Source organism: Hyperolius riggenbachi, chromosome 1 (assembly GCF_040937935.1).
Source record: "Hyperolius riggenbachi isolate aHypRig1 chromosome 1, aHypRig1.pri, whole genome shotgun sequence".
Lineage (NCBI taxonomy): Eukaryota > Metazoa > Chordata > Amphibia > Anura > Hyperoliidae > Hyperolius > Hyperolius riggenbachi.
Genome location: NC_090646.1, coordinates 86,931,600 through 86,957,441, shown reverse-complemented (window position 1 = coordinate 86,957,441; position 25,842 = coordinate 86,931,600).

Below are 25,842 nucleotides of genomic sequence, written 5' to 3'. Positions count from 1 at the left end.
TGGAACCCTCTGAACAAACTTTAATATTAAAGCTGAAGTTTGCTCACAGTTGCGCTCCTCTCCATATATGAACGCGGTTCATTGTGCAGGTGCAGAGTATGACCCCGCCTGCGCAGTACCACAAAGCCACGAGCAGCTTGGTGCTACTGCTCAGTATCATTTAGCATTCTAATCCACATAAGCTTGCACTGTTTCAATACATAAGTCCTCAAACTTCTTGTATCCTCTTGGCTTTCGGTAGAAAATAATCCTTCACTGCACCCAATCTGGTGACAAGACCACCAGGGTCTAATTAGTAATAGCACATTGGAGATATTCCCAGGTCACCCCTGACCATAACTGATCAGACCAGACCAATAGGTCGTCACGATCCCACATCAATCTCATACACATTCAATAACGGTTGCAGCTCTCCAACACGATTTCCTGCCTCTGCTCATGTACCAATGGCTTCAATACCTTTAATAAGGTTTAGGTGGCCACGGCTGGCTCTACCTCAGGTAGGTATCCTTTCTGTGGTTGATCTGCTGTCGTACGCACAACTTCCACCCGCAGCTCCTATTACCAGTCAGTATTACACTTGCCCTACCACATCTGGGTTCCACCGAGCTAGTTTTATCATAAATGACTCATCATATAATGCCAAGTAATGTATGGGCACCGTAACATTTCTAAACCCAGTACTACCAATACTTACCTAAAACAACACAGAGCTCTGACAACAGCTGCCATGGTGCTGTCAGAGGTGCACCTGCAGAGTATTCAATGGTACTTCGGTGGGAGGGGGTAATTTACAAACAAACACAGAACATTTATATTGCACTTTTCTCCTGACGGACTCAAAGCACCAGAGCTGCAGCCACTAGGATGCACTCTATAGGCAGTAGCAGTATTAGGGAGTCTTGTCCACAGTCTCCTACCGAGTAAGCACTGGCTTACTGAACAGGAAGAGCCGAGATTCAAACTCAGGACGCCTGTGTCAGAGGCAGAGCCTTAACCATTACACTATCCAGCACCTAACATTTCTAAACCCAGTACTATCAATACTTACCTAAAACAACCTCAATACTTACCTAAAACTTACCTAAAACAACACAGAGCTCTGACAACAGCTTTGGACACAGCTGCCATTGTGCTGTCAGATGTGCACCTGCATAGTATTCAATGGTATTTGGGTGGATGGGGGTAATTTACAGTGGCATCACTGGGGGGAGTGGCTAAATCATAAAGGTTCTCTTTCTGGTTGATCTCATATCATCAACAATCACTGAGTCTTATGTTAATGTGTAACATACATAGGAGTACAACAAAAGTAATGTTGCCTCCCAATGACTGCTAGCCTCAGAATACTGATAATATTTCTAGCTTTGTATTATTTATTATGCTATTAAGAATTTTTATTTAAATGGGATATTGAATAATACAGTTTTAGTATTCTTTGTATTTGTTTTGTGGCAATAGTAGTGTTTGAGAGTGTTCAATTAATTTTGTTTTAATCTTATTTTACTGTTAGGTGTGTGTAGGAGTACTGCATTAATTTCACTGCCTTAACCTCCCTGGCGGTGCATTTCTGTCTGGAATTATGAGTCAAAAGCGGTACATTTATTCCAAGACTTTTAGGCCTTCAATTTTTCAGTCATAACTAACCAAAATATGTCTGAATAAAAGTCTGGTAGACATTCTGCATATACCGGTAAATAGAAGAATGGAACACAAATGTGTTGATTTAATAAAATTTATGAATAAACTTTAAAAATTGTGAAACTGTACAAATAAGTCAGACAGAAAGTAGTGAAAATCCAGACAAAAAAATGGTATATTATTATAGAGAAATGAGGAGAAATTAGACACACTAATATATATATATACACAAATATATATATACCTATATATATATATATATATACAGTATATATATAAATATATATACAGTACATACATATATATATATATACATATCTATCTATCTATCTATCTATCTATCTATCTATCTATATCTATATATATATATATATATATACTGTATATACATATATACAGTATATACAGTATATACGTATATACGTGTATATATATATATATACAGTATATATGTATATATACAGTATATATGTATATACATATATATATATATATATATATATATATATATATATATACAGTATATACTGTATGTGTATACATACAGTATATACATATATATATACAGTATATATGTATATACATACAGTATATGGGCAGCACGGTGGCGTAGTGGTTAGCGCTCTCGCCTTGCAGCGCTGGGTCCCCGGTTCGAATCCCAGCCAGGGCACCATCTGCAAGGAGTTTGTATGTTCTACCCGTGTCTGCGTGGGTTTCCTCTGGGTACTCCGGTTTCCTCCCGAAAACATACAGATAAGTTAATTGGCTCATCCCTAAATTGGCCCTAGACTACAGTAGTTACACTACATAATACAAACATAGACATATGATAATAGTAGGGATTAGATTGTGAGCTCCTTTGAGGGACAGTTAGTGACAAGACAATATATATATATATATACTGTACAGCGCTGCGTAATATGTCGGCACTATATAAATACTAAATAATAATAATAATAATATATACATATATATACAGTATATATGTATATACAAATGCAGATCGCTTTTATTTATGTATTATTTCTTCTGCCCTGTGCGACTCTTCAGGGCCACCTTAAATTTTTGTCCCGCCCCCGCCCAGTGACGTCACACCTCTCTCTGATTGGCCCCCGGGTCCCCGGAACAAGAACGGGGCTGTGGGGATCCCGGCGGCTAGCAATGCAGAAAGAAAGGCCGGGGAAGGCGGAGGAGAGCCGGGGGAGAGACGGGGGAGATGGTGGAGTCCCGCTGCGCAGCAGCGATCGCGCGCGGGACTCCAAAAATGCAGGGAATTCCTCAGCCCGACCTGAGCTCGGGCTTACCGCTGGCAGCTCGTCTCTCCAAGCCCGAGCTCAGGTCAGGCTTACCGCCAGGGAGACTACATCAAACCTGAAGCCCCCCAAAAAAACCTTATGAAATTGTGAATTGTTTGTGTAGTACGGATAGTTGATAGAACATTAGTAGCAAAGAAAAGCGTCTCATATTTTTATTTTCAGTTATATAGCTTTTTTTTTTTATATAACATTGCATCATTCTGTCATATTTGCATTCTAGAAACCACATATACTGGCCCATATGCAATTCACTTTTTCTCCTGATATTTTCACAACTTGTTAATAAAATTCCTTTTAAGCCACCAGCCAGCAAGGAAGATACTCGGAATACTTTTGACGGTACTTTTTCAGTTGCATAGTGCTGAAAAGTTATTTTAAAGAGAAGAAGAAAAATTATCTCTTAGGAGAAAAAGTGAATTGCATATGTACCTCTGTCCTTTAAAGAGACTCTAACAAAATGTTCAGCCTTATTTCTCTTACCCCATAAGTTCCTATACCTGTTCTAATGTGGTCTGGATTACTGCAGCCTTTTCTAGTTGCACTGTCTCTGTAATATATCTAATCTTCTTTTCTTTGTCAAGCTTTGTCGAGCCAGAGAGGAATGCACAGCCTCTGCTGTGATAAAGAGAAGTTATGTTTGCCCCCTCCACGCCCCCTGCAGGCTCTGTGTGTGTGCTGTGTGTATGAGTCACAGGCAAGGTCTCTGTTCACAGCCACCGTGTCTGCCTCACAGAGCTGTGACATTTCAAACAGCTGTGAGTGCAGAAAGATCAGTTTAAAGCCGAGACAAGCAGCTAAGGCAAGAAGTGGAGTAACATTCCGGCAGTCATGTCAGGTTTGAGAGAAGCCACTGCTCTGATGACATACATCCTGTTTGGCGGCCATCTTTATTGTTTACAAAAACAATGAATAAAACAGGGATTTTATCACAAAGAAAGCAGCGGGGAGCGGCGAAAATGTCACAGAGGGGGCTAGGAGAAGACACCAAATAGGCTAGTACGTTTATTTATGTAAGATTTTCACAGTACAGATTCTATTTAAGCTGTAACACAAAGCATAAATAATGACCCTTTGTACTTTCCTGCAGCAAAACCTCATCTCAAGCTGTCTCTCACTGTTTCTTGGATGTTTAAGTGCTTTAGAAAACAGGACTGTATTCTACCCAGTGGGTTGAAGAGCTCAGAGAAGCTCTTTTGCATAGATAACAACTGAAGTTCCTTTTAACTCTTCCTGCACTGGAAAACAACATGAGACTTTTTCCTTTGCTGCTAATGATTTATTTCTTAGCTGTACTACACATACAATTCTTTATCTCGTAAGTTTATATTTGCTTTGACCAGAGATGGTAGACTAGGCTTAATTTATACTTGCCCGGGGCTTCCTCCGATGTGGGTCATGTGACTTGCGTGCACGGAGTATGCCAGAAAGCCGCTCGGAGCCCGCTAAGAGGTATGGGGAGAATGCCAAACATCGCCGGAGGCTCTGTGAGTATTTGCAGGGGAAGGTTTGCGCTTTTTTAACTGGTTGCTCAAGCAAGCGGCAAGCACATGTGTCTGGGATCAGGCGATACCCACAGGTGCCGGATACTGGGGACTTTGCTGTATAGTGTATGCTCAGCTTTACTTTGAATATTTTGTGTCCACATCTGCACTAAGGCCCCTTTTACACTAGCAATCGCTAGCGTTTGTACCAAACGCTAGCGATTGCGATTCAGCAAAAGTGCAACATTTTGCGGAGATTACCCGACGTTTGCGATGGCGATTTTGCTATGCTATGAACTGCATAGCAAAATCGCGGCAATAATCGTTCCACGGCGCGATCACGATTGAGTAAAAAAACGAATCGCGGTAGTGGAAATGACCTACTGCGATTCCTATGTTAAATAGCAAACCATAGTGATTTGAAAATCACTAGTGGTTTGCGATTTTGCGATTCAGCAATCGCCATCGCGCTAGTGGAAAAGGGCCCTTAATGTTTAATTGAGCAGGGAGAAGTTGGATGGGGAAACACCACATACCAAGGGAACCTTTCACATACTTTTGCCACAAGCAAATATTGGTTCTTAGTTGTTGATTTTTTGGTTTTTTTTTACAGTAAATAGTTAAAGTGGTACAAAACCCAGCATTTCTTCTTTGCTCTAAAAGATTATTTACAGCATGTAATATACTACCACAATTTTTTTTAAGCAGAACAGCATTGAAAGGGTTAAAACACAGGACTTACTTTTTCAATAGAAAGCTCCCTGCAGGGAGATCCACATCCGAACTGGTGATAACATTATCTTGTGTTTACTTAATTGTAGCAGAGAGGAATGTAAACGTTCCCTAACTGTGCAGAAACTTCCAATGTGTCCTGAACTGAAACACTGCTCTGAAATCATTACTAGCTGGGTACATTACAATATAAATACACCAGTTATTAACAAAAATGCAATGGCAGCTTTCAGAACAAATACAACTGTACTTTGAGAACTTGTAATTTCTAAATGAATAATACTTATGCACAAAAGCAAATATGATAACTGTATAGGATATAAAAATTAGGAACCCACGTTTTTATTGAATATTATGTCAGAGTTTACAACCGCTTTAACCAAATTTTTATTTAATTTGTTCATTTGTTTGACTAGGTTATTTTTCCTTCTACCTTAAGGATTTGAAAGTCAGATGTTTTAGGTCACATTTATCTTTTATATAGAGAATGTAAAGGGTTGATATACCTCTTGGGATGCTCATCGCATTCCGTGGAATTCTGTTTTTCGCAATTCCGTTCGGAAATTGGCATCGGAACGGAATTGCTATAGCGTTCCGATGGAATTCCGGAATTCCTATGCGTAATTCCGTTGAAATGCGGATTTTTTTAAGCCAATCACAAGGAAGACCCTACAAGAAGCTTAAAGTGAAACAACAAAATTTCTGCATGAAAATCGGATTTTCAGCACCAATTCGAGGCTTAACAAAAACCAACCAACAGGATTTCTGTATGAAAATCGGAATTATTTCACCACCAATTGTAATTGTAATGACCGCCGTGGAACCACCTCTAGGTCCCAGGGCTTACGCGAGAACTCCTGCTGCTCCAAACCAAACTTATAATGACCAACGCGGAACCACCTCAAGGTCCCATAGCTTACGCGACAACTCCTGCTGCTCCAAACCAAACTTACAATGACCGCCATGGAACCACCTCTAGGTTCCATGGCTTACGCGACAACTCTTGCTGCTCCAAACCAAACTTATAATGACCGCCGTGGAACCACCTCTAGGTCCCATGGCTTACGCGACAACTCCTGCTGCTGCTGCTGCTGCAAAAAAAAAAAAGGACCGGTGGAACAGCCACTAGGCCCCATAGCCTACGATTTATCAAAAACGAGGTTTCAATTGAGATTACTGAAATTTTTCCGCCGGAACACGTAATTCCACGGAATAACACGAAATTCCGATGGAATGTAACGGTTACGGAATTCAACGCGCCCGGAATTTTGCGGAATCGGAAATTGCACTTTCCGACCATCCCTATACAGTATACCTCCAAGATTCTCTGTAGGCATATTTCACAAACATAAAACTGTACAAAAATGAGCAGCACAACCCAGCTTCGTCACATTGGTGTTGAAATCATTGTTCACGATTCATGAAATATAGTATATACTTTCATATTTTGGGTTCCAGGTTACTTTTATTTAAAAATAACAGTCAATTGGCCCATATGCGATTCACTGTTTCACTTGATTCTCTCCTAGGTGATATTTTTACACCTAAATAAAATGCCTTTTAAACCAAAAGCAAGCAAACAAATACTCAAAATGATTTTGACAGCACCTTTTTTTCCCAGCTTGAAACTTTTTCCATTGCAGAGTGCTAAAAAGTTATTTTAAATCAAAGATGAAAAATTATCTCCTAGGGGAAGACTCAGGAGAGATAGTGAATTGCATATGGCCCAATATGTTTTTATTTTTAGATTGATGACTCCTCATTTGTTTTGAGACACTACGCTACCTAAGGACAGGGCCGGTTCTACAGTTTTTGCTGCCTGAGGCAAACATGTGAGGATGTGCCCCACTGACTTGGAATGATTGCACAGCACCTGACAATTTACTCTGCTTCATTTAATGTTCTCACATGACATGCTGCAGCTCAACACAATAGCACACTGGCAATAGCACATTGGCTGACTGTGAGTCTGTGGCAAACTGCCCCCCCCCCCCTCCATTCCTCCTCCGGACAGGACAGCAAGTGCCACCTCCTCCCTTCTGCTGTGCAAGTCAAATAAAACACTTCTGATCTCTCCTGCCCCCCCCCCCCCACTCACTGTCAGACTTTTCACACAGCACAACAAGCTGCTTTTCCCCAATGATGACCTCTTCACTTCGCTCTCCTCTCTTCTTTTGCTCCTCCTTCTACTCTGACTGCATGCTGTTGGTGTAAACACAGTACAAACATGCTGCCCCTGTAATCTCTGCACCTGATGCAAATGTTTCACCTTGCTTCATGAGAGAACCGGCTCTGCCTAAGGGTACATCTTCCAAGTTCCTATGTGAAAATGTAATGTTAGATACAGTATTTGTCATGTACAAAAGTTTCTGTAGTCTCAAGCAGAAAGCTGGAAATTACATTTTAAATGCCTCTTGTGTAAGAAAATAGCTGTGATCTGAACTTCCTTTGAAAATGCAGAAAGCATAAAAGGATTTAAAAGGGATAGGTACTTTCTGTACTGTGGATGAATATAGCTAGCAACTAGCCCACTTTGTCACCCATTCAGTAAAGTATTACATAAAACAAGGCAGCACCTGTCTCCTCCCTGCTGTGGAAGGTGACGTCTAGGTTGTCTTTGCTAAACCTCAAGTTAGATTTCTTTCTTGATTTAGAATAACTAGGTGAAGAGAAGCAGTTTTGCTTCCATAATTTCGCCAAAGTCATTTTTGCGTTGAAAATGCTATTTTCGACTTTGAGAACATTTTGTGAAAATAGTCGCAAAAAAATGATATTTTTACCATGAAAATGCAAAAATTCTATATTTTTACAGCAAAAAAAACCCCCAAAAATATTTTTGATTGGCATTCTTGCTCGAAAATCAAATTTAGTATTATTTTCGCTAAAATGAATGCGAAAAAAATATTAACATTTTTCGCTCATGCTGGTGAAGAGTTACAACTGTAGTGAAAAGAATATGGAGGCTGCAATATTTATTTCCTTTAACCTCTTCCGTAAAATCCCCTTAAAGAAAATCTGTAACGAAGAAAACCTCCCCTAGGGGGTACTCACCTCGGGTTGGGGAAGCCTCCGGATCCTATTGAGGCTTCCCCCGTCCTCCTCGGTCCCACGGTGGCGGCGAAAATCCACCCGGAGCGGCGGCGATGTAAATATTTACTTTTCGGGTCCAGCGCAGGCGCAGTATCTGCTCCTTACGACGCAGATAGGCGGAAATAGCCAATCTCCATCGAACCGCTCACTGCACAGGCGCAAGTCTCCTGCGCCTGCGCAGTAGAGCGGACCTGACGGAGATCGGCTATTTCCGCCTATCTCCGTCAGAAGAGCCGCAACAGCGCCCCCGCTGGAGCCTGGAAAGGTAAATATTAAACAGGCTGTCGGGTCTGTCGGGCCGCTGTTCGGAGGGCTGCAGCATGATCCCCGTGGGACAGAGGAGGACGGGGGAAGCCTCATTAGGATCCGGAGGCTTCCCCCTCCCGAGGTGAGTACCCCCCAGGGGACGTTTTTCTTGTTACAGTGTCTCTTTAAGGACCAGAGACTGCTGGTTTAAAAAAACGGCATTAAGCAACATCATGCCGCACGGACCCGTCACTACCGCTGTATACGTCGATGTTCTGTGGCTGTAGCCCCTCGCTCTGCCATCCCTATGATTGCAGAGTTCCCTGTGCCGGCCAATCACATTGACTCATATTGATGACAGGGTCAGTAGCCAATGAAATCGGCTCCTGACCTGCTCATGTCATGATCTCTGCCATTAGAGTGAGGGGGATGCAGTGTTGAGACAGTGGAGGAACCGGTGGGAGTGTGCGGTGGGGAGGATTGAAATCATTGGATTGAGGTTATTGTCTTGGAGTTAATAACTTACCTGATTGCCAGTTATTCATTAGACAGGTGACCATGCTCCCTCTCTTAGAAAAGATATCCCTGCGTCTGTGACACTTTTTTATTCAAAAACCTACTGCAGCTCTGACCACTCCCACCTGCGTTGCTGTGGCCCGCAAGTAGGTATTGCAGCAGTGGAGGTGGCCGCACAGCTTTAGATTACTTTGCAACAATGGCTGTGATGGTCTTGCCGAGGAAGGGGGCAGAGCTTCATGTGTCTAATAAATTAAAGGCAGTAAGTTATTAACATGAACCCCCCTGAACCTGCCAGCATTAAGACAAAGTTTGAAATGACAGGCTCTGTCTTTTACAAATAGAATTGGTGCTGAGAGTTTTCAGAGCTTTAGCTGCATTGCTGGCCGCAAAGAGTTATTCTTTTAGTGTCATTAGAGAGCAGATGGACGGGCTCTGTGTTAACAGTGAAAGGGTAGGAACACACTAGGCAGAATCGCATATGCGTTTTCCAGTATGTCCCATGGAAAACGCATAAGTGATTCTGCCTAGTGTGTTCCTACCAAAAGACTGGCTGGTGCCTTCTGGAGTGCCCAGAGGCTTCCCAGGGAGGAACTTACATAAGGATGGGGAGACAAAAAGACAGTTGGGAGGGCACACCACGAGCAAAATGAGCAATGCCTAGGGCGTAGCAATAGCCATAGCAGCCATAGCAACTGCAATGGGGCCCTAGACAGGAGGGGGCCCAGGTGGTACTTGATGTCACTATTAACTTGGCTTTGTTGTTTCAACCTCTGGATATGGCTCAGTGCTCATATACACTGCATTGCAAGAGAATTGGCTCATATTTATAGGGTAGGGGCAGCTAGAATTGCTCAAGAGTGCCTAGATATGATGGCCCCACAAAAAATTTGGTATGGGCAAATAATGTCTAGCTACACCACTGAGCAGCGCCAGTAGCAACATTTTAAAATATTGCCAGTTTGTCACAAAAAAATGGTGCAGGATGATGCCAATAATGGCATCTGGCTACTAAGGTTATTTAATATTTTAGTAATGTCCTAAAACATTAAATAACCTCAGTAATAAGATGTAATTATTGGCATCTGCATACATGACCTGGTCCTGACGATCGCGTCTCCTCTTCCTGGTTAGTGTGCAGATGTCCTGCAGCCAGCCAATCACCATGCATGGAGGAAACGCAATCGCCTGGGACCAGGTAATGTGTACCTACACCCCTGCCTACTCACACACTGAACCATCCCTCAACCCTTGCCTAACCCTAAGACCCCCAAGGTGCCTTATGGTGCCCATACACGGTACAATAAAAATGTTTGATTTTCCCATTTATTCGACCAAAACAACCGAATGAAAGTTGAAAAGAATCTTTTTTTTTTTATCAAGAAAATGAATGATTATCCCATTTTTTTTCTTTAAAAATGTTTCTATTTTTCTATAAAAATCCAATTGGACATGTTGGAAAAATCTTTATATTCGATCTAACAGAATTATTAAATGAAATTATCTAATTGAAAAAAAATGAAAAAATGGTACTATGTATGGGCACCATAACCGTAACCACTCCACCCTAGCTTCCTAACTCTAACCACTCTACTCCCGCTGCCTAATTCTAACCACTCCTCCCCACTGCCTAATTCTAACCACTCCACCTAACTACTGCCTAACTCTAACCACTCCACCCTCGCGGCCTAGCCACTGCCTAACCCTAACCATTCCACCCCCATTCCTAACCATAACCCCTGCCTAATTGTACGTACTCCCTGCTGCCATAGGCAGCAATAGTAAAAACCACAATTAGTAACAAGGAGGTTACATTATGGTGCAGTAGCTATTTTAAATGGCGCGCGTCCTGCGCCATTTTTATCTGCTCCGGCGCCGCAACAGTAAGTGAGAGGTAATCTAGCACTCTAGGGGTTTTAATCAATACGTGGCTTTCTACTTACTAAGTATATGTTTTATACAGATTCCGTTTAAGCAAGAATTAAAATAACATGGGCATACATGAATGTTTAATGGATGTCCTCTTTAAACTGTTTATGATTGGTGAAGAATTAGCCAATGGGCACGCTGATTCCCCTAGCAAAAGTTACAAGCCACGATAAGTGTAAACAATGGAGGAAATTACGGCCATTCGGGGTCTGTTATGCCCACTTTGTAATCGTTTAGCAATTCCTGGCACTGACATCATGATGGAGTGTGTACAGGCGCAAGCTGAAAAGCTCCGCATTAAGCAGGGAAAGACCTAATAGTGAATGAGCGTCTGCACTTTCTGTCCATTCAGCTGCAGAGCCTGTTTTGTTTTAAAAATAGCAGGGATAAGCTCTGCCATGACCTACATGTATTACATAATTCTAGTGATGCACTTTTCTGTCTTTCGTTTTGCCGCATCGAGATTAAAAGTGGAAGTGGTAATAATTTGCTAAATTATTGAAACAGCTAATGAGATGGCTTCATAATAATGCGTCCCGGTAACCGTGAGTTTCTTAGCTGTTAATGTGTGCGGTAACAATTACAGGAAGAAGTAATTCCTGAATTAGCAGAATCGCACACTGGGCTCGCCGGTGACCTGGTTTTATGAGTCGACTAAAGCAGATTTTTCTGTAGATACTGTGTGCCAAACAGGAGCTTTTTGCTACTTAATGACAAAATCTTCTCACTTAATCCAAATGCATTCTGTTACATGGAAACATTTTATTTTGAATGCGCAAAGCCGATCTGCAGACTGTAGAGATGTTGGAAGGATTTGATTCCGTCAATGACTCAACTTTGTTCACAATACAAAAATGTACTGGCCACACTTTGCTGTATTTCTGCTGCCTGTTGAACAGTTGTACAGTGACCTTTCCTGATGTACGAGTGTTGTCTGGAATGCAACCGTCATTTTCATTCAGTTTTAAGGGGTTATGTGGGGGTGTGCTGAGGGTAAAAACAGACACTTACCTGGGGCTTCTATTAGCCTCCTGTAGCAGTAATGTCCCCCGCCGTCCTCCTCCGATCTGCCGTTCCCTGCCGCCGGCACTGGGCAATTATTTGTCTAACACAGACGAATAATGTGTGCTCCCGTTCGCGTCATCGGAAGCTTACTGCGCAGGCGCAGTACGAAGGTTTCTTGTACTGCGACCTGCGCAGTATGCTTCCTCTGACGCGAGCGGAAGCTAGCAGGCGCGTGGCCACAGCCGCGCAGCCGCAGTTGGAAAGCATGCTGTCCTAGACCGGAGCCGGCGGCGGAGAACCGCAGATTGGAGGAGGAAGGCGTGGGACATTACTGCTACAGAAGCCCCAGGTAAGTTTCTGTTTTTTACCCTCAGCACACCCCCACAGAACTCCTTTAAAGGACCTCTGTCGCAAAAATGTTGAAATTTAAAATACATGTAAACATATACAAATTCGAAGTACGTTTCTTTCAGAATAAAATGAGCCATAAATTATTTTTCTCCTATGCTGCTGTCACTAACAGTAAGTAGTAGAAATCTGACATTACCAACAGATTTTGGACTAGCCCATCTTCTCATGGGGGGCTCTCAAGGTTTTCTTTATTTTTAAAAGCACTTAGTGAATGGCAGTTGCTCCGTCCAGCTGTCAAAAAAGTGTGCAGCGAGCAGGGAGGCTGGCCAGCATGTGTAAATCTTTTTCAGGGAATGTCTTTATAAAGAATAAAGGCCATGCTGAGAATCCCCCATGAAGAGATGGACTACCAAGACCTGTTGGTAATCTCAGATTTCTACTACCTACTGTAAGTGACAGCAACATAGGGGAAAAGTAATTTATGGCTCATTTTACTCTGGAAGAAATGTACTTCTTATTTGTATGTGTTTTAAATTTTAAGATTTTTGCGACAGTTCCTCTATAAGTGGACCTAAACTTAGGACTTCATCTCTGCTTTATAAGATAAGCAACTTCATAATAACTTTAAAAAAAACCACATTTCTTTGTTAGGGCTGGTGCACACCAGAGCGGTTCTGATGTGTTTTTTAAAATGCTTGCAGGGGGAAGACCGCTTGGCTAATGAAAGTGAATGGGATGGTGCACACCAGAGCGGCTCGTTTTTACCACAAACGCAAACTCCCGGGTTGCAGCATTTTTTTAGATTTCTGAGGAGTTTCTGCCTCAATGTAAAGTATAGGAAAGTGGAAAACCTCTCTGAAAAACGCTAGATCAGATCGGTTTTCCAGGCGTTTTTGTTACAGAAGCTGTTCAGTAAAAGCTTTACTGTAACAATATTTCTAATCTGCTACTCAAAAACACTCCAAAAACGCTAGGCATGTTTAGAAAACACGCCTAGAATCGCTCTGATACCTGCTTCAAAAACCTCTAGCATTTTGCAGATCTGCTAGAGGTTTTTGGTGTGCCCTGGGCCTTACAGCTGATACAAATCCTGCAATAAATCTGCACAGTTTCTACTTCCTGCTTTCATGGAAGCAGACATATTGTTAACATCCTGTGTTGTCAAATGAAAGTTCTGCTGTGGCAGCCAGCTGACACAGCTGGGAGATCAAATTACACAGATTAGTCACAAATGAGGGAGAATTAGACAGGCTAAACTCTCTAAATACATACAGGGTGCATTTCTCTATGTTTTATTTCTGTCCTTTGCAAGAGTTCAGGTCCACTTTAAGCATGTATCATACATTTTTACAAGGTTTTCAATCCCTGTGAGTTTCCCTCTCATAACCTGTGAGTTGGACAGATTGGGATTGAGGGGGGAGGCCCTTGATTTACCTGGGGCTTCCTCCAGGCCCCGTAGCCTTTGAGGTCCTCCGGCATCCTCCTGGTCCTTTCCTTCTTACCGGTGGCGGATCTGGTTACGCGCAGTTCTCTGAAGACTGAACCGGGCATGCACAAGAGGCTTACAGGGACCGGCGTGATGACACACCAGGTGTGCGCCAGGGGGAGCGCGTGCACGACTTCAGCCAAAGTCACCTGATTACCGGAGCCGCCAGAAGACGGAAGGAACCAGGAGTATGCCGGAAGACATCGCGGGCTACGGTAAGTCCGGATTTCTTTTTTTAACCCTTTAGGGTAGGAACACACTAGGCAGAATCGCATATGCGTCTTCCATAGCACATAGTGGAAACGCATATGCGATTCTGCCTAGTGTGTTCCTACTAAAGTATATCGTGAATGGCAGATAAAAGCAAACAAATGTCACATGACCCCCATATATAATTAAAGGTGCTCTCCATTAGAGTCCAATCACCCTTATCAATGCATGCAGGGATCTGTGTTTGGGATTTTTGGGGGGATGAATTGCTTCATGTACGTATTTGTTTTCTTCGTGCGTGATTGTATGCACGGATTACGATATTTCTGTGCATAGAAATGAAAATAATTTACATAACAATACACTCTACTTTACTCTAAAATCACATGCAGTTCTTCTGCTTTGCCATTGACTTGCATTATATGTGAATTGTAGATTACACAGAAAAAAACAAAAAACTGAAAACAAAACAGACCTGCTGACATAAAAAGGCAGAAGGTTCACAAAACACAGGAAAAAGAAGTACAATACAACAAGAATGCAATGCCATTAACCACTTTACCACTAAAGGGTTTTTACTTTTACGGAACGATGCAATTTTCACCTGTCAGCGCTGTTCCCTTTCATTCGCCAATAACTTTATCACTACTTATCGAAATGATCTACCGTATATACTGGCATATAAGCTGACCTGCGTATAAGCCGAGCTACCAACTTTTCCATCAGAAACCAGTAAAAAGTGATTGACTTGCATACAATCCACCTCCTCAGTATAGCCCCCTCCACATTAGCCATATGTGCCCCCAGTACAAGTCATTCCTTCTCCCCATAGCCAGATGTGCCTCAAGGACGATAGAGCTATGTCTCTAGATGGTGTCATAGATACGAGACACAGCGATTGTCATACAGGAAGAATCCCTGAGCATTGCACTGCTGACACATTGCTTGCACACTCCACTCCACAAGCCAGGGAACACAGGTAGCCTTGAGCAATGCACTCTGCACACCATGTTTGAGGGGATGGGGGCACGGACACAGCTGGGAGCCACAGAAAAAAACAAAGTATCCTTGCGCTCCTCTTTCAAAGACTGCAGACACACTCTTTCACAAATGAATCTTCTTAGTGCCTCAGTTCAATGCCATGTGCAGCTCCAAACGACAGGGCAAGAGACAATTCTGCGTCTTCTCTCGTCGCCGGCGCGGGATGATCTGCCGCTACTCTGGTCTGGTCCATATGCGGACTGCGCAGCGGCGGCCAGCTCTGGTGGCCATCTTTGTGGAGGAGGAAGAGCCCGACCCGGGCTGGGAGGTCGGGACCGGCCGGGGGGCACATTGAGCTGCGGGGACCCGGCGGAACGGCACGGAGGGCGCGGACGGCGCCCTCCGTGCATTGCTATTACATGCAGGTATTTAACTTTTTAGGTCTTTTTCGCCTCGTAAGTCCTTTAAGGGGGCAGAGGGTGCTGGTCCAGAAAGGGTTAAAGAACAAGTGACACCCATGCTAACCTAGAAATAAAAAACACATATATAAGTAGATAAATACTACTTCTACTTACATAACAGATGTATGGTGCTATCCACGTAATGATTCCTGTGAATTTTATAAAGGAAAAGCAGAAAATCGTATTCTAGGCAGTGGACATTTTACTAAGCTAATGCTGACCTCATATCCTCCCTGACTCTTGTTTTCCCCCACCCTTCTCTTGCTCATTGTGTATCCATTAGCTGCCCTCCTCCCAGAGTCTTCAGACACTCCCACTGAGGTGTATACTAGGAACTGCACTGTCTCTTTTTTTCTTTACTCCTCCAATCGCTGAGTCACCTCAGCCTTGCTTGTAAACACAAGTGAGAAGAGGGGTTTTTCAGATAAGAAGCTAGGCAGGGAAATAAATGGAAGAGGAGGAATATATTATAGATAAAAAGAACCCCCAGCATTCAACTCTTTGGCACTGACTACTAAAGGACCAGTGCTCCTAAAGTATGTGATAACTTCAAACCATAAAAGCAGAAAAAGTTTTGAAAGTTTTGAATGCAGGATTAGCATCTTTATCTCTTAATACACTCAGACCAGTTGCTGTTGAAATTAGATTTTTATGGTGACAATACCGCGTTAAAGGACACCCAAGGTGAAAATGAACTAATGAAATAATTAATTGTATATATCCTCCTTCTCCTAAAAATGATTTTTTAAGATATTCCACAGTTTTATTTTATATTTAAATCTACTTATTAAGTTTTTACCACTTTATTGTTTTTGCTCAATGACACATTCATTGAAGTATGCCAGAGCTAAAATCTATGAACTATTGTCCCTTTTTATCTCTTTCCTGCTCTCAAAAGCCATTTTCTTCTAGGAAAGGGTTTTATAGTTGTAATTTCTTATCAGTGAGGGTCACATTGTAGTTTGACCCAGTCCTAACTCAGACAGGAACTGCCACTAACATACCTGATGTTTACCTCATTCGGGCAGAGAAAGAAAAAAAAAAGAAGAAACACAGCCTAATTATTTGTGTGCTTAGCACTGTACATACACATGTCTATCTCATCATGTCACATGTCACCTCTGGTATCCTTTAAGGGGAACCTGAAGTGAGAGGAATATGGAGGCTGGCATACTGTACATTGCCTGGCTGCAGGGACGGTTCTAGGTACAATGGGGCCCTGGGGCAAAAGTAACCTGGGTACCCCCATAAATGAGGTGAGTGTGTGCCTGTCCCCACTGCCTCCATAAGGCTTTGGGGGAAGGGGCCTCAGCCACTAAATTTAGGGGGCTGATGGGGGCATTAGGATGCACCTATGGATGCTGGGGCTCTGGGGCAATTGTCAACTTTGCCCCTATGGTAGCACCAGCCCTGCCTGGCTGCCTTGCTGATCAACTGCCTCTAATACGTTTAGCCATAGACCCTGAACAAGCATGCAGAAGTTCAGGTGTTTTTGGACAAAAATCTGACAAGGTTATCTGCATGCTTGTTTCAAGTGTGTGATTCAGACACTACTAATGGCAGAATGATCAATAGGATGCCAGGCAACTGGTATTGTTTAATAGGAAATAAATATAGCAGCCCCCATTTCCCTCTCACTTCAGGTTCCCTTTAAAGAGACTCTGTAACATTCAAAAGATCCCCTGGGGGGTACTCACCTCGGGTGGGGGAAGCCTCCGGATCCTAATGAGGCTTCCCACGCCGTCCTCTGTCCCACGGGGGTCTCGCCGCAGCCCTCCGAACAGCCGGCGACTGTGCCGACTGTCATTTCAATATTTACCTTTGCTGGCTCCAGCGGGGGCGCTGTGGCGGCTTTCCATTCCGAACTATACGGAAATACCCGATCTCATTCGGGTCCGCTCTACTGCGCAGGCGCAGGAAACTTGCGCCTGCGCAGTAGAGCGGACCCGACGGCGATCGGGTATTTCCGTATAGTTCGGAGCCGACAGCCGTCAGAGCACCTGCGCAGGAGCCAGGAAGGTAAATATTGACGTCACCGCTGCCCGGACTCCACGGAGGGCTGCAGCGAGACCCCTGACGGATGGAGGACGGCGTGGGAAGCCTCATTAGGATCCGGAGGCTTCCCCCACCCGAGGTGAGTACCCCCCAGGGGATCTTTTCATGTTACAGTTCCTCTTTAAAGCTGCATTTTGTGCTACCCTTAGTGACCCTCATCCAAACAGTTCCCAATCTGGGGTTAAAGAAGGGTAGTTGAGAAGATTATGGGTAGCATGTTTCACAGCCCGTTTCCAGATTATTACTTAAGTCTGCATAATCGGTATTACACTTTAAATAACTAGGAGAGCTGGAGAATTTTGTAACGTACAGGATGAGGATGTTGCTTAAGGAACATTTCTCTTTATGCAAAGAATGTAAAAGTATTCCATGAATATTTAAAGCTCTTTAAAAGAGTTGATGTCCCTAACTGAGGAAAGCACTTTGGCCATGTTGCTATGCTGATTCATTTTCAATGACAGCCAAGATAAAGATGGAAGAAACTAGAGCTGCTGGTTTCTTGTCCTCTTGGGATCATTTAGGGAGACTAGAGCAGCATTATTCTATCCTAAGCATTATTCCGGTGATACTTTGGCAGCTTTTGTAAATTAGGCATTATAAGGGATTAAATCTGCAAATAAGCAAAATATTGCTTGGCAAGAAAATGGTTAAAACTTTCAAACAATCCGTAAATAGTGTTCAGGGAACAGTACTGTGTCCAATTGGACAAGCTCTCTAGTACAAATGTTAAAAGTTATAGCTTTACTAAAATGTCTAAAAGGTGTGTTGCTTAAAAATATATATATATATACACAGGTTCCGCTTATATGTATAGTGACTATGGTGCTATCACAACCTCTGCAGCCCCTATTGGTACCCTACAGACTGCTGGACACTTGATGACAGCGGTCAAAGCACAGGACCATGGGGGAAAGAAAGGTAGTTGTTGCTTCAGGAATTCTTCTAATCTTCCAAGTATATCAGAGATCCTGTAAGGAGCTTTATAATGAGCTTTTTGCTGCTAGTACAGAGCAGGTGACGAGGGATTATCACATGTTTTCCTTCCTTTACACAACTTTCAATCCTGAAATAATGAAAAACATGATCTGCCGAGTTTAGTTTAGGTGTGAACTCTAAACAGGCAGCTAATATTTAATTGAAAAGACCGTCTGTGTTCTTCTGTTTACATTCTGAGCAGAAGACCCACTAAACCCCATCCCTGTCCTTTATTCCTCTGTATAATTGTTGGCAGCCGTATGTCATTATTTGCTGATGCTGGCAGATGATGAAAAGATTTGCTGCTGGATCATATATTACCAGCAGCTCATACACCTCCGCCACATGTAGAAATTGCTACAGAAACATTTATCACCATCTCCACCGCTGACATTACTCAGAGTGATACGTGATGTAAAGATGCTAGGAAAATTGGGCAGCAGGATATAGCCTAACATTTACCGATATATTTAACTAATTTATTACTGATATTTTACCATAGCTCCCAACTTTTTGAGATAAGAAAGAGGGACACCTAAGCCACGCCCCTGCCACACCCGTACTCACATTTACCATAAAGATTTCAAAAGAAAAATACTGCATATACCCGCATATAAGCCGACACGTGTATAAGCCGAGGTACCCACTTTTCCCTCAGAAACCAGGAAAAAGTGATTGACTCACATATAATCCCCCTTCTCAGTATAACCCCCTCCACAGTAGCTAAATGTGCCCCAAGGAAGATACAGCTGTGTCTCAAGACGCCACTAGATGGAGTCATAGATATGAGACACAGCGATTGCCACATAGGGAGAATCCCCAATCATTTCACAGCTGACACATTGATTGCACTCTCTGCTCCACAAGCCAGGGGACACAGGTAGTCTCGAGTAACACACGCTACACACCATGTTGGAGGGGATGGGGGGCACGGACACAGCAAGGAGACAGCTGACAAGAGAAGGATCACTAGTGCACAATCCTTATGCTCCTCTGCCAGTAACAAAACCTGCTCCATCATCCGTTCTGCTCCACTGACTCGCAAATAAGCTAAGGGGGGTTTACGCAACACTTTTCAGCACGTTTTTGTGTGCAGAAAAATTAGGCTTAGACGCGAGTATATAAGGTATTCTGTTTTATAATTCAAACCACCCTGGTCCTTTCTATCCTGGTTTATTTTTGTAACGATCGGTGTCAGCTCGCAGAGAGAATCTGATTATTGGTGATCTGCAGTATCACCAAGAATACAGATCTATACCTGATTATGGGTGATCTGCAGAATCACCAATAATACAGATATAGTGCTAACCTCTGGACTCCTCTAATAAAGTATATAGTGAGTGTTCGGTGTAACAGTATGACTTTGAGTAACTCACCTGAAGAGCAGGTGGCCCTAGGCAGTACAGGAAGTACTGCTATAGAGAGTACAGAAACCTTCCAGCAGCCTGAGACTCTCAAAGGGGTGGAGTCAGGCTGAAGGTAGGAAGGACCAGAGAGTGAGTGACACCTGGAGGTGGATGTCACTGACAGATCTGGAGACTATCTCTTAAGTGGAGAGAGATAGCTCTCAAGGTCGGGCAAGCCAGGTCGGCAACACACAGACAGACAAGGTACAAAAGACAGAAGGCTGATTCGTTACCCAGGGCAGGCAGGTTTTGGCAACGGTATATCAGATATGCGTGGTACCGAATCAGAAAGCAGAGGGATAGTCAGGAAAGCAACAGGTTTTATAACAAATATCAAACAATGCCTAGTCTTGGGTGTGAGGTCCGTGGTCTCTACACCTTGGAACTAGTCTGAAGTATAACAGAATAATAACACAAGTTCCCTAGTCTTGGGTGTGAGGTCCGTGGTCTCTACACCCTGGAATTAGTCTGAAGTATAACAGAATAATAACACAAGATACCTAGTCTTGGGTGTGAGGTCCGTGGTCTCTACACCCTGGAACTAGTCTGAAGTATAACAGAATAATAACACAAGTAATCTGGCTCAGTGTGAATTCCCAGGCCCTCCTGGTTCAAACACACTGTAGGATCTGACTAAGGTCTGAGTGCTTCCACGTAGTGATCGCAACGGCAGACAATTTGAGAGTGGCCAGCAGTAACCATATATAGAGCAGTGCTCTCTGGGGCCGCCCTAAAGTGATCAACCAATGGTTACCAGCTGATGGTTACCTTGGCCATCATAAAAGTTCTACCTTTCAGCACGGGCGCGTGTATTCCTAAACCTATGTGAACTAACAGGCTCAGTCACCCCAGCTGCACGCTGCTGCGTGCAAACCGCCGCACTGGACACGGAACCAGTCGCCTCGCTATCAATACATGCGGCGGCTTTTCTGCGTTCTGCCATGTCACTAGATGCACGCTTCCGCGTGCAGACCGCCGCGTTGGACGCGGAATCAGCCGCCTTGCTGTGAACCAAATACTGCACAGAGTTCTGCACAAGCCGTGAGTCCAGAATTTCATACTCAGGTTGGTCATCAATCAACACGGGGGGAGGGGGGGGGGCGGAGCAGAATCCACATGCACTGCCGGCTTGAGCAGGGACACATGAAATGATCTCACACCTCGCATGCTGGTAGGGAGATCAATGGCATAAGTGACATTATTGATTTTCCTGGTCACTGGAAAAGGACCCACAAATCTAGGGCCTAACTTGGGTGACAGTTGTTTTAGAGCCAAATGTCGTGTGGACACCCAGACCAGGGCTTCTGGAAGAAATTCCCATTCTATGGAACGTCTCTTGTCAGCCTGTTTTTTCTGGTTCTGAAAAGCCCTCCCCAGATTTCTTTCAACCATTCCCCAAATCTGTTTCAAAGACTTCTGCCAGTTCTCCAGTGCTGGAAATGGAGTAGAAGCCACTGGCAATGGGGTGAACTTAGGTAACCTTCCCGTCGCCACCTGAAATGGGGAAAATCCTGAGGAGGAACTCTTCAGATTGTTGTGTGCAAATTCTGCAAACGGCAAAAATTTGACCCAGTCGGTTTGTGCATCAGCAACATAACACCTCAGAAATTGTTCCAGAGACTGATTCTTTCTTTCGGTCTGGCCATTGGTCTGTGGGTGGTAACCTGATGAGAAAGAAAGCTCCATGTCTAACTGATGGCAGAATGCCCTCCAAAACTTAGAAACAAATTGGACTCCCCGATCTGATACTATATTTTCTGGAATGCCATGCAGCCGGAAAATATGCTGGATGAAGAGATCGGCCAATTCCTGGGCCGAGGGGAGTCCTTTCAGGGGGGCAAAATGGGCCATCTTACTAAATCGATCGACTACCACCCAAATGACCGTCATGCCCTCAGATCTGGGGAGTTCGCCCACAAAATCCATGGACAAATGGGTCTATAGTTCACTCGGGACTGGCAGAGGCTGCAATGTTCCAACAGGTGCCTGACGGGAGGGTTTGCTCCTAGCACACACTGCACATTCCCTCACATACTCCTTGTAGTCTGTTGCCAATGACAGCCACCAAGCACATCTAGCAATGAGATCTTGAGTTCTGGTGGCCCCAGGATGCCCAGCATTCTTGTGGGAATGGAACAGTTGCAATATTTGTAAGCGGAAAGGCAATGGTACAAACATGACCCCCTCAGGCTTCCCCTCTGGTACATCTTGTTGGAATGGACCCAATGTGACTGTCCAGTCTTTCCAGGTCTCAGTGGCTGCCAGAACCATCTTTTGAGGAACAATGGTTTCTGGGTCTGAGGGCTGTGCTGTCTCTGGCTCAAAACATCTGGATAAGGCATCAGCCTTGATGTTCTTACCACCAGGGGTATACGTGATTACAAATCTGAATCTTGAGAAAAATAATGACCACCGGGCCTGTCGGGGGCTAAGTCTCTTAGCGCCTTCAATGTACTCCAAATTCTTGTGGTCAGTGTAGACAGTAATAGTATGTTCTGCTCCTTCTAGCCAATGGCGCCATTCCTCAAAAGCCAATTTGATGGCTAGAAGTTCCCTATTGCCTATAATCGTAGTTTTTCTCTGCGGGTGAAAATCTACGGGAGAAATAGGCACAAGGATGCAGTTTTCCTTGCAAACCAGAGCGCTGAGACAGCACAGCCCCTACCCCTACCTCTGAGGCATCTACCTCCACGATAAAGGGAAAGGTGATTTCAACATGTCTCAGTATGGGTGCAGAACAGAACAGTTTCTTCAGGGTGGAGAAAGCAGCATAAGCCTCAGGGGACCAGTGGTGAGTATCTGCCCCTTTTTTGGTGAGACTGGTGAGAGGTGAAATCACCATAGAGTACCCCTTTATGAACCTCCTATAGTAGTTGGCAAACCCCAGGAATCTCTGGAGAGCTTTCAGCCCCACAGGTTGGGGCCACTCCAAGACAGCTGAAACTTTTCCAGGGTCCATAGAGAGGCCAGAGGTCAAAATTATGTACCCCAGAAAGGCGACAGAGGTCACTTCAAAAATGCACTTCTCCAATTTAGCATACAGCATATTTTGTCTTAACTTTCGTAACACAAACGTAACATGCTTTCTGTGTTCTGAGAGGTTGGACGAGAAAATTAGGATGTCGTCTAAATACACCAAGACGAATTTGCTCAATACCTCTCTGAACACCTCATTAATCAGCTCTTGGAAGACGGCAGGGGCGTTACACAACCCGAAGGGCATCACTAGGTACTCGTAATGCCCATCGGGCGTGTTAAAGGCCGTCTTCCATTCATCACCGTCCCTGATACGCACAAGGTTGTATGCACCCCGTAAATCCAACTTCGAGAAAATCTTAGCATTGGTGGCCTGGGTAAACAAATCGTCTATCAAGGGCAGAGGATAACAATTCTTTACTGTAATTTTATTTAAGCCTCGATAATCAATGCATGGACGGAGGCCTCCATCCTTTTTTTTTTTCACAAAAAAGAACCCAGCCCCTGCTGGGGACCGACAAGGACGAATAAAACTTTTTCTCAGATGTATTCTTGCATGGCTAATTTCTCTGGCCCAGATAAATTATAGAGATGACCTCTAGGGGGCATACAACCAGACCTGAGATCAATGGGGCAATCAAAAGGACGGTGTGGGAGAAGTTTATCGGCTGACTTAGGACAAAACACGTCCGCAAATTCTGAATACTGATCTGGCAATCCCTCCATGTGAATCTTGGTTTCACCCAAGGTTACCTTCACTAGACAATGATGATAACAATGGGTAGACCAGCTCGTTAGCTGACCTGTGGCCCAATTGATCTGAGGCGAGTGAAGTTGTAACCATGGCATACCAAGAATGATCGTGGAGGTTGTCATTCGCAACACTAGAAACTGTAAATTCTCTTTATGTAACACCCCTACCGTAACCCTTAAAGGGAACCAGAGATAAACGTTTCACACAAAATAAACATATCAGTCGATAGCTTGTAACGAATAAATGCTCTACCTGATAATTTCGCCGCTCTGGTGTGCCTTTTTAGTGTTTTTTATCCATTATTGCTCCATGAAAAATCAAATATGGCCGCCGGCTCATATCCCTTCTCCTTCCGGATTAGGAGTTGTTCTGGATGTGCTGTCTAGGCTATATGAGACTATGCTGCTATCTAGGCTAAATGCAGACTTTCATCTGTGTGCTTTCATTTTGGTATGATGTGCAGCTGCCTGTAGGAAGTGTCTCTCATAGGAATGATTGTACAAGTAGATGTGGGATCGCACACCATTGGCGAGGTGCTGGACCCAAAGCGATACAACAGAAAATCCAAAAAGGTCCGCACACTCCGGGAATCAAATTCCAGACTTTTATTCAGCCCATGTGACACAATTCCATTCCATTACACCAACGAATAGTTTCGGGGCCCCGTGGGGTCCCCTTTGTCAAGGCAGTACACCATTACCATTCTGTCTGTACTGCCTTGACAAAGGGGACCCCACGGGGCCCCGAAACTATTCGTTGGTGTAATGGAATGGAATTGTGTCACATGGGCTGAATAAAAGTCTGGAATTTGATTCCCGGAGTGTGCGGACCTTTTTGGATTTTCTCTCATAGGAATGAAACTGCAGTCATCATCAGTATCTAGTGCACACAGTAAACACGGGGATCATATTGCAGCCACAGAGCTTCTCTCTCAGCAGGAGCAGCCCCTCTCATGTCATCACAGCTCTCAGTATGCAAAGCAGGAAATCTAAGCCAGGAGGTGGCAGGCTTGGGCTTGAAAAGACTCCACAGAAGAGTGACTCAGCTATAATGATTCCAGGTCAAACATAGACTGAATCAGTAAGTGGATTCTTATCACAGTTGATAACAGATAGATTAGACTGAGAAGAATAAAACTAAAAGCAGGGTAGGTGTTTACTGTCATGTTCCCACTGATAAATGTAATAAAATACATGAGGGTGCTTTGTCTCTGGTTCTTTTTAACTCAGGGGTCTGGAACAGAAGGTGGTTACTCTGCAGAGGGGAGTCATCCACTGCAGTGACCAAAATCTGTTGCTTCAATGGAGAAATTGGAATCCCCAATTTCTTAGCAAATTCATAATCCATAAAGTTGGCTGCTGAGCCAGAGTCAACGAAGGCTTCAGTGGTCTCTGTCTTATCTTCCCAAGATATAGTACAAGGGAGGAGCAAACATTTATCATCTAGAGGTAACGACTGCACGCCTAGGGTATTACCTCCGACTACACCTAGGCGGCAGCGTTTCCCGACTTCTTGGGACAATTCTGCACTTTATGACCCCCCTCTGCACAGTAAAAACAGAGCTGCTCTGTTTCTCTGCGTCTCCGTTCCACCCGGGACAATCTCGATCGACCAATCTGCATTGGTTCTGGTGGAGGCGAAGCGGGTGGAGATGAAACAGATGGAGGTGCAACGTAGGACACATACCTCACATTGTTCCGACCCCGAGTCTGCCTTTGGTAACGTAAGCGACGATCAATCCTAATGGCCAAAGATATGGCCTCATCGATAGACTTTGGCTCAGGATGACTTAGCAGTAGCTCTGAGACCGCATCTGACAGCCCTGACAAAAAACAGTCTAGGAGCGCAAATGAGCCCCATCCCCTGGCTGGAGATTATATGCCCAGGTCTGGGAATCCGATTTCTGAAGTTCTGAAAGTCAGATTTATGGCCAGAAAACCTTTCAGGTACAGACATGCGTATGTCTGTGCTAAGAGGAGATCGCACTGTATCCACAGCCGTCTGTAAGGTTTGTGCAGACCCAGACAAGGAATTGATCTGGGTCTGATGATCGTCCAGCACTTGGATGAAATTTTCCACCGAGGTGGTAAGTGCATTCAGACGGCTGTTGAGTGCATCCATTTGGGTATGGTCTGCCGTTCTGTAACGATCGGTGTCAGCTCGCAGAGAGAATCTGATTATTGGTGATCTGCAGTATCACCAATAATACAGATATAGTGCTAGCTTCTGGA